General features: G+C 40.8%; 1 non-coding gene across 1 annotated transcript; it reads right to left on the bottom strand.

Annotated features, from left to right (window-relative positions):
- Positions 1-7,566: 7,566 nt before the first annotated feature.
- LOC118483559 lies at positions 7,567-7,673 on the bottom strand. Its single transcript, XR_004870850.1, has one exon. It is a non-coding gene; the product is annotated as a small nucleolar RNA R71 (small nucleolar RNA).
- Positions 7,674-9,042: the final 1,369 nt, after the last annotated feature.

Genomic DNA, 9,042 nt, shown 5'->3' with positions numbered 1-9,042 from the left:
TGATGGCTCCTTGGCTGGCTCGTTTGCTTTATTGAAGGACACATCCTAATGCGCTTGTCAATAATAATTTTCTTTTAACATTTTCGAATTATTTATAAATTATAATTTCCACCCTATAAATACCATCGAAAATCAGATGTTTTATATGCAATCAATTGTATACAATGCCTATCTCTAGTCCTTTCGATAGTCTCCAAATAGAAACAGAAACGAAGGTGTTTATATGGTTTGAAAATGATGTTTTCTTGAGCTTTAGAAGTGCTAGTGCTTATGGGTGACGGTACCAGGCAGATAACATGGATGTGATCGGTGTATCTCTTCAAGGGGCTCGGGTCAAAGCAAAATTTTCAAGAACTCACTTACAAAGGGAACTTGAAATCACACCGTGTTAATTATCGCTCAATAATATTTTGTTCTATTTGTTGTTACTATATTTGAATCCAATCTGTTGTATTTGTGATTTGTGTTAGATATTGTATTTATAAAATTTAAAAAGTTGTTTCATGTGTTTTTTTTCTAAGTATTTTACATAACAATATTATCTAACAAAATCTGACAATTCGGTATATGGCTCTATCTATATAAAAACCATGACGTGGAGCTGTTGTCGAAGACGTTACAGGTGGAGCATATACTATTTTACTTTGATATGAAGGAGAATCCACGTGGACGTTACTTGAAGATATCGGAGAAGACGTCGGCCACGAGGTCAACGATTATTGTGCCGTTTAATGGAATCGCCTGGTTAATTGATATTTTAAATTATTATGTTACTTTTGATGATCAACGGAGGGATGATTTTGATGATTTGTTAGGGAATTTAGGTCGTATAGAGACAGTTGACTCGGTGAAGGAGAAGGATAGTAGGAGTTCAAGAGTTTTGGATGATTTGAGTGATTTTGATGAATTTTTTGGTGGGTTTTGATGATTTGAAACAGGGGTGAAAGCAGCATCGAAGCAGTTTAAGAAGACAATGAATTCGGCAGGAAATCGGAGACGTCGGAGAGTAATGAGTGACCATTTGCCTTTGAAGGATTGAGTTTTCTGGTGACGGTTGCAGTTTCCGGCAGCTTCATTGCAGAGAGGAAGGGTGGGCACGTGTAACTTTAAAAATTACATGTGACAACCCGGGATTTCAAGATTTTTCCTTTACACATTACTGGTTTACAGTTATTGCACGAATAATTGAAGTATCCTTGTGTATGATCCTTGTGCATGGTTATTCATCAATTAACTCACAACTTATTACTAGTTTATAATTATCATACTAAAGTTAAACTCTCAATCCCGACGAAGCCTAGAACTTCGTCATCAAACCTCACTCGACGAACATTGAGACCTCATCACCATCCGACGAAGATTGGCGACGAAGATTGGGACTTTGTCACACCCATCACCCGACGAAGATTGGAACTGTTTGCCATATGGGCTTTCGGCCCAAGCGAGGCCCAGAATACCCGGTTATATGTACTTGGGTTTGCATATCGTTACGTAAGATCATAAGTAGCAAAACCCTAGTAACCTCCTCCTCTCTAACCTCGACGGCAGTAGGAAGGTGCCTCACTCAGTCGTCCGTTCCGAAGCTCTCCTTGTTTACTCTAGATCGCACTCAACGCTCTTTATGGTTAGTACGTCGTCATCGATTTGATTTGTCTTCCTTGTCGTTTTAGTTACATGTTGAAGGATTGATTTGTATTGATTGCATGAAATATGCCATAACTAACTGTGTGATCGATCTTGAATACGCCGGTTATTGTTATGAATGATTTAGGGCCGTTGGTATGTGAATTAATGATGATTAACCAGTTTAGATCGATCATTAGTGTGATTGAATGTTGCATAATAAAACTAAAGTTATGTGGTAGTAACTGTTCGTAGGAATCTTAGAAGGTTCGATGGGCTTGTTGTGAGGATTTAACTGTTAACATAAAACTAAAACTACCTATGATGATAATCGATGATTTTATGTTAACTGTTGTTGACGATTCATGCTCATGCAATTAGACGAAAAGTTGAATTGAGTCAGGTTTGTATAACAAAGAGAATTGTTGACAAAAATTAATGATAGTCAACCTAGTTTGAATGTGGCACATAATTTCTGAACTGACATAATGATTGGGATATGTGAGTTGTGCTATGTGATTGGGCCGAATGGGTTGATCATAATGAGAAACTATTGTTTTACAATTAAAATCTATATGCTAGGTTAAGAATATATGTGTGCTTGATATCGATGTGTGTTCATGTAGTCAATGTGTGATTCATAATCAATCTTGATGTAACAGTAGTGGATATCCTAATCAATTTTGATGCTAATCAGTTTTAATGGCCCAATAGAATTGAAGGTACATGGTTGGATAAAGCTTGATAACTTTGAATAAGAAAAATGGCGGCCCATGTGTTGAGTCTTGATCTAATCAAACAAAGTGGATATCCTAATAATATTGTCAGTGATAGATGTTATGGGACGCCGATAGTTGTTGGTATGACATAATACACACAGAATTGTTATATAATTGGTAGCAAGCTTTAGTCCATGGGTTAGTTATACATGATAATGAACAATCATTGAAAGTATTATATTATTTGATTTGATTGATATTAATTTTGATGATAATTGATGGTATGTTAATATTCAGTGGGCCGAATAAGCTGGTAGCCGCACATTCGATGTGGGCCGCCCCCTAATGGGTTGCACATTTCCTTCGGACCCTAAAGGGCCAGGTAATCTACGAACCGCACACTTCATGGTTGCGTCCGATCGCACAGTAGACCGCACACCTGGAACGTAGTCGCACACTTGAATGTTTGATGTACTGACTATTAAGTTGTTACATGTATGTGAACTTGCATGCTTACTTGAATGTAAACCGAACTGCTTGATATGTGCCATTGTGAAATACGAACTTGTGACGTGAGTATACTTATGGCTCGAACACTTGCTGTAACTTGTGTAATGATATGTGCCTTACTTGTTCACTACTTGTATAAGGTGTACGAAGAATATGTGATTTATGTGTACACGAAACTGACTGCCATTGGTAACCATGTTAGGACGTGTTTGATCAACTGTTAAACGAGTAACTAATCTTACCGAGCAAACCAAAGGTGAGTTCATTCCTCTTAAGCATGCTTCCCGGTGGGTGGGACAGTCATTGGGTATCCCTGCGAGGGATAGGTTTTTGGGTAAATCAAATGGGTATTCCTGAGAGGAATACCTCTTGTGGGTAAAACTGAAATGTTAGATAATACACTCTTTCCTATCACTTCAAATCCCATCATATACCGAATAGTTACCTGAGAGGTAACGGGGTATTAGTTGATAGCGCTATTGGGTTTCGCACCCTCACACCGTACCTGAGAGGACGGGCATGAACTAACGACCTTAATCATGACCAATGCTTAGATATGGGGCATTGGGGACGGGCAAAATAATCTGGAGCCATCTTGTACGGTACTCGAGTTATTATCAACATTACTTTCGGAATTGTAATCGATGAACGGAACTAAACACTTGGTAACTAACGATATCGTAAAACAATGAACTCACCAGCGTTGTCTGATACACGTGTGTGCATGCTCGCAGGTTATTGATACGTGTGGATGTGGAACTTGCTGTCTGGGAGGCTGGAGTGGTCATGGGTCGAGGAACATGGAAACTTGAAACGAGACTAGATGATTTCATACACTTGGGTTTTAGTTAAACATGTATTATGCTTCCGCTGAACACAACAAGTTATAAGTAATGTTTTGTAACACTTTATATTAATAAATGAAAGCTTTTATTTGAAATTTTGACTATGAGTTCTATGTGATTAGTGGCTAGATCCTGGTACGTCACACGCCTCGCGGGGGATCTCGCATGTGGTATTTTGGGGGTGTGACAGTTTGGTATTAGAGCCACTGGTTATAGTGAACTTGGTTTTAAAAACGTTTTTATAAGACCAGCCTATAACCGAACAGTTTTGAAAACGAGAATACGACCATGACACTCAGCTCCAGATTGCAAGGTTCGTCTTTTTCACCTGTTGCATACATTACATGACTAGTACACATTTGTTTATGATGTAACATACGAACACACACTCGTCACTATAGCATGATGGCATGGATTGCTTGTTTACATTATGATGCGTTGATAGTATGTCATAGTCTTTGGATTTCTGTGACCTCATTACTTTGACAACCTCCGTTTGACATCTGAGTTTGAAGAACCATTTGACACGAGTCAGGAGGAACTGAGGTGAGCATGCAAATCACAATATTATTGTGGGTGCACACATAATAATAATGTGGGGTGCATGCGAGTCCCAGTGAGCCTTAACAAGTGAAAAAGGGGTTTTGTTCTGTTATTCGATCATGAGAAACGTAAACAAATCTATAGGAGTACTAGCCATGATTGCCTCCTACTTGAACGTGATGTTTTCACTCCTCTCTGAATCCTTATGAATCTTGATGTTATCGAGTATGACCTGAGCACCCATCCGAACGCCTAGCGAACTGTGTAGAATGTTAGGTGCTTGCACGAATGTCCGTGAGTTGGATGTCGCAGCATCGAATGATTGGTCGATACCTTTCTCACTCCACTCCATTGGCTAGAACTCAATGTATTGACGTCGTAGCTCCCGAAGTGCGATCACTGCTGCAACACTCTCGCAACATACCGTGTATTACTCAATCAACGTGCTAGATCGATGGATAAGAGGATGAGTGTAGTACTTTACCGACTTCAGTATTTGGACGACCCTGATTACCAGCAACGAACATCAGCAATTTGACTCCAATCGAATCTTTAACCCTAGTCAACGACGTATGGGAGTCAACTCTTACGAGTTAATCGGGACATAAACGATGACCATGGACTATGGTATGGAATGTGAAGCTGCCAGCACAATGAGTAATGCCTTAGGACGTGACATGGAAATGTGACAAGATGGACCCGGTCGGTGAAAGATTATAGGGCTCCATTTTAAGCAACGACAGTTGATGTGCACAAAATGCAACATATAAATTACATCAATTGTGGCATAAAACTAACTCTTTTTTTAGTACTAATGTTGGAAAAAGTATGCTTTTGTCTTCCTTTTGTATTTTCAGGACTAAATGAGCTCAAACGAACAAAAGAAGCAAAAAGACAGTTAAATCTAACATAAATACAAGAAAAGGAACAAAAGTGGCATGCTCGACCTCCCGACAACATCTTCCCAAGCAAAACAAAGAAGACAGAAGACTGAACACGCCCCGTGCTCAGTGAGCACGGGGCTGTGCCTAAGTGACAACAGAAAAGACAAACGCATAGAAGCTTCTGTTGCCCACCACGGGGCCGTGCCCAGCGGACACGGGGGCGTGGTCAACTTCCTGCAGGCGCATTTATTGAAATTGTGAATTGCAATTAATGAAGAGAGAGAGTCAGATGGACACGGGGCCGTGCCCAGCGGACACAGGGTCGTGCCCGAGCTTCTGTTCGGCCTATAAATAGGAGTGTTTGGAGCTCTTGCAACTCATCCCTTGGCACACCACCTCTTTCACACTTCACCCACCACCCACCACCATCATCCACCACCATCATCCATTGTCCATCATAGAGTGTGTGAGTCGTCTCGGGATCCAAGATTGATCGTAAGAGTTCTTGACAATCAAAGGCCATGTTTGCCTAAGTCTCTTACATCACTTGGTGAAGACAAGTGTTTAGTGTAATAATTTTTATTTTTAATCTTTTGCACTTTTTAATTGGTTTTGTATTAATGACTTTAATTACTAGTTTCTTATGTTGAAGGTGATTGTTCCTTATCGTTTGTCCGTGGTGTCTTGGCATTATTTTACTGTCTATATAAAATAAAAGATTTTCACCATTCATATCTTCACGTTCTATATGGAGGTATGTTGGCTACCTGGTCGGAGGTTAAGGGAATGGTTTGGTAAGAGTCTTGCCATTGTTCAGTGTATAGATCCTGCAAAGGACCTGGGTCAAATTTAGTAGGACCTCCTTCAATACCCAAAGGTATTGGATGGCGGGGGTCCAAACTCTTTGACCCCCTCATAAGTTAAACTACTATTAAAACTTTAACCCGGCTACTTAGGACTGTATCCCTGCTGACTCAGACTACTTAGCCGAGGGTAACGTCGCCTTCAAAAGAGGGGCCTACCACATTATGCATTAATAACTTAATTAATTATCTTTCAATAATCCGACCCTTTAGGATTGTATCCTTGCTGACTCAAACTACTGGGTTGAGGGTAACGTCGCCTTCAAAAGAGGGGCCTACTACAATAACTAAGATAATCTCTTAAACAAGTGCAAAAGTGCAAAAATAATCAAAGGTTACACTACACACGAGTCGGATCCAAGTGATTCATCCTATCTATCTGTTTTATTTCTATTTTATTTTTCAGCATTTTAGTTAGTTTTATTTTCTTAGTTTAAAAACCTTTTTCTAACATTTTGATTGATTAGACGTTGAGGATAAGCCGGTACTAAAAGCTCTTGTATCCTTAGACGACCTCGGTATCTTACCAACACTATACTACGTCCACGATGGGTACACTTGCCCATATGTGTGTTTAGTGTTAGTAAATATCGTGTTTTATAAATTTAAATCTTGGCTAAAAAGTGTAAAAAGGGCTTAAAATATATACCTAAAACATATACACACTTACGCACATCAAGTTTTTGGCGCCGTTTCCGAGGACACAAGGATTTTAAGAAAGTTAGGAATAAACGGCCTAATCATTTTTCTATTTTCTTTTTATTTTTTTAGGATTTTCTTAATTTTTCAGCTTCTGCAGGGCTCAGCACGGGCCATGCCTGGTCGGACACGGGCCGTGCCTAGCATTGTCACTGGCAGTTTATATTTTACGAAGTTACAGAGGGCTGAGCACGGGGCCGTGTAGGTGCAACACGGGGCCGTGTCCAACTTTCCAGTAACAGGGATCCGGAAAAAAATCAGTGTATCTCCGACCACGGGCCGTGTTCACTGAGCACGGGGCCGTGGTGAACTTTCTGACCAACATTCTTTTCTGTTTTTATTGCAGGACTTGGAACCGGATGCCACAGCTGAACCTTCTACGTAGTGTATGAGCTCCAGTTCTAGTAGAGACATAAAAGAACCTCTAGAAGAACCCGAACGCTTTCTCAGAAAAAGACTTAAAGCTAAAAACCAAGAGAAAGTTTCGGGGGACCCACTTCCAATGGCGGATCAACGTACCCTTATGGATTACCTACGGCCCACCGTGGGTAATCTCGGCGCCACTATCAATGCACCGAATGTTGAAGCTAACAACTTCGAACTTCGGCCACATTTGATTCAAATGCTTCAAAACTCCGCAACCTTCCATGGGCTTGCGGACGAGGATCCCCATCTACATATTACTAATTTCTTAGAAATATGTGATATCTTTCGGATCAATGGAGCATCAAATGACGCCATCCGTCTTCGAATGTTTCCATTTTCACTAAAAGACCGAGCGAAAGCTTGGCTCAACGCCCTCCCAGTTGGTTCGGTAAACACCTGGGATGAACTAGCCCAAAAGTTTCTATATAAGTATTTCCCTCCTGCTAAAACGGCTAAATTAATGACTGAAATTAATACATATTCACAAGAGGATGGGGAATCCTTATATGAAACTTGGGAAAGGTTCAAGGAGCTATTGCGAAAGTGTCCCTATCACGGTCTTGCGATATGGCAACAAGTATCCACTTTCTATAATGGGTTGTTGCCACACACGAGACAAACACTGGACTCTAGCTCCGGGGGACTTTTAGGTAATCGCCGCCCACATGAAATATACAATCAAATCGAGGAAATTGCTCAAAACAATTTTCAGTGGCACACTCCCCGAGGCGATAAATCTATTGCCCCGGGCGCCCATAAGGTTGATGAAAGCACGTCTTTACAAGCCCAAATCGAGGCCCTTTCTTCAAAAATTAAAAAGTTAGAAATGACAAAAACGGTCTCGATTATGGCTTGTGAAGGGTGTGGTGGGCCACATGAAAATTGGAGTTGTATGAAAGAAACAGATGATCAACCAGAATCGGTAAACTACATTGATAATAGACCTAGGCCGTCGGGTCCTCCAACGGGTACCTACAACCAAGGATGGCGTAACCACCCTAACCTTGGTTGGCGAGAACCCAACAATAGTAGTAACCAACAAAGCCTAAACCAACGAACAAACTTTCGACAACCAAGAAATGAGTCACAAAATTTCCCTCAACAACAAAGTGGACGAGAAAGGCTTGAAGATACTATATCTCGCCTCATCTCCGACACTGAAAAGAAAAACTCGGATCAATTTCAACAATTGGAATCGAATTTTAGAAATCAACAAGCTAGTATACAAAACATTGAAAAACAAATAAATCAACTAGCTCAAAATTTCTCCGAGAGACCACAAGGCGCGTTACCAAGTAATACCGAAACAAACCCAAAAGCACAAGTTCATCTCATAACATTAAGAAACCGTACCGTGGGTCCCGCAGAAGCTCCGCCACCGCCAACTGAGGAAAGCACAACACCGCCCCAACAAGAGAAGGCTTCTCCTCTACTTCAAGAGCCTACCAAGGCTCCTCCGGTTCCGTACCCTGGAAGGTTAATTCGTCAAAAGACCGATGAGCAATTCGCAAAATTCGAAAGTTTATTAAAACAATTGCATGTTAACATTCCTTTTATCAAAGTCCTAACTCAAATGCCTAAGTACTCAAAATTCATGAGGGACTTCCTCACTCATAAAAGGAAAATTGAATCATTGTAATTAGTTAACCTAGGCGAAGAATGCTCCGCCCTCGTACTCAACAAACTCCCCCAAAAGAAGATTGATCCCGGAAGCTTCACAATTCCTTGCTCGATCGGGGAATCCCCCATTCGTAATGCACTAGCCGACCTTGGGGCTAGCATTAACCTCATGCCCGCATCAATGTTCAAACAACTCGGCCCAGGAAAAACGAGCCCTACCAAAATGAGTATACAACTTGCCGACAGGTCCGTCAAATACCCGCAAGGTGTCGCTGAAAATCTATTGGTCAAAGTCGACAATTTCGTCTAC

This window comes from Helianthus annuus, chromosome 10, assembly GCF_002127325.2.
Source record: "Helianthus annuus cultivar XRQ/B chromosome 10, HanXRQr2.0-SUNRISE, whole genome shotgun sequence".
NCBI classification, from domain to species: domain Eukaryota; kingdom Viridiplantae; phylum Streptophyta; class Magnoliopsida; order Asterales; family Asteraceae; genus Helianthus; species Helianthus annuus.
Note: the sequence above shows the minus strand (reverse complement) of the source record. Positions and strands in the feature narration are given on the sequence as shown.